Raw genomic sequence first — 1,944 nt, forward strand, 5'->3', positions numbered from 1 at the left:
TAAGTGATAAAACAGAGAAATCGGCCCTTATGCGTCGGTGTGGCTCGACGTGGTAAATTTATCTTTTGTTATATCCTGGCTTTGGATAAATAATTTAACGAAGCAGGTGAAGAGAAAGTATTCACACGATACACCACTATTACTGTACACGAGGTTAAATGCTCTCTGCCAACGGTTCAGTGTGAATTTCTTCTCTGAACTGCTGACAGATTTATAGCAATGTGTCAGTCCACATTTTCCCCTTTGCGGCTGGTCGATATCCTTTTTAACGTAGAAATAATGTTGGTTAGATCGAGCAAAGGTACTGTTATCACGGTACCTTTCTATGAAAGAAACATTCACATGTAAAATCTGCTGTTTTACGTGATTACTGGTTATCTTCTTTTGACTTCTTACTGTGTACTAATCACAATGACACAGAAAGTCCGTTAATTGGGCTTAGGGCGTTGAATATAAGTGAATGAAAACGTATGTAGTATTTACACCTAGACATAGTACTACTGATATTCTTTTCTCCTCTACGCACAACGTCTTTTTTGTGGAGGATGCCAGTCGATTAGATCGACACCAGTACGCAACTGGTACTTAATTTACCGACCCCGAAAGGATGAAAGGCAAAGTTGACCTCGGCGGAATTTGAACTCAGAACGTAATGGCAGACAAAATACCTATTTATTTACTACCCACAAGGGGCTAAACACAGAGAGGACAAACAAGGACAGACAAACGGATTAAGTCGATTATATCGACCCCAGTGCGTAACTGGTACTTATTTAATCGACCCCGAAAGGATGGAAGGCAATGTCGACCTTGGCGGAATTTGAACTCAGAACGCAGCGGCAGACGAAATACCGCTAAGCATTCCGCCCGACGTGCTAACGATTCTACTAACTCTCCACCTTTGATGATGGTATAATAAACACGTGATCACATCACATGATCATTCATATGTCAGTAACTGATGAAATGAAGGGAATGGGTTTGCAGACTACAGATACATACATATAGATGACTAACAACATCTCGAGATAGGAGAGCAGATAGTTAAGTAGAAACATAGATACACAGATACATAAATATAGGTGGGTTAGAGCATAAATAAATAGATTGATAAATAAATTGATTGGCACATTGATGAAGAGAAGGATAGATAGACAAGTAGAAACAGATAAAAAGGAACGTAGACCAAAAGACGGACATACAGACATATAGATAGATAGATGGATAGATAGATAGATAGATGGATAGATAGATAGATAGATGGATAGATAGATAGATAGATAGATGGATAGATAGATGGATAGATAGATAGATAGATAGATGGATAGATAGATAGATGGATAGATAGATAGATAGATGGATAGATAGATAGATGGATAGATAGATAGATAGATGGATAGATAGATAGATCGATAGATAGATAGATAGATAGATAAGGAGACAGATAGATAAAGAAAGAGGGGGAGAGAGAGGCGTACAAAGCGAAAGTGATATCTGAAAATATAGTCAAGAGTAAGATGTGTGTGTGTGTGTGTATGTGTGTGTGTGTGTGTGTGGGTGGGTGTGTTTGTATGTGAGTGTGTGACAGATGAAGAAAAAAAGTTTATCGAAAAAGTAAAAAAAGAACCATCCCTTGGTTTCCGTGGCTGACATTTAGAATTGAAATACCGTTAATGGGATTCATTTCCTTAAATAAAATGGACCTAACAATAAGAAAGTAGTAGTAGTAGAGTAGTAGTAGTAGTAGTAGTAGTAGTAGTAGTAACTATAATAATAGTACTAATAATGCTGATAAAATGATGATGGCAAGAAGACAACGAAGTAGAAGAAGAAGAAGAAGAAGAAGAAGAAGAAGAAGAAGAAGAAGAAGAAGAAGAAGAAGAGACAACAATAATTTAATAATGAGGAGGATGGTAATGTTACGCGACGATAATAATGGTAATA

The sequence above is a fragment of the Octopus sinensis genome, unplaced genomic scaffold, assembly GCF_006345805.1.
Source record: "Octopus sinensis unplaced genomic scaffold, ASM634580v1 Contig10109, whole genome shotgun sequence".
Classification (NCBI taxonomy): Eukaryota; Metazoa; Mollusca; class Cephalopoda; order Octopoda; family Octopodidae; genus Octopus; species Octopus sinensis.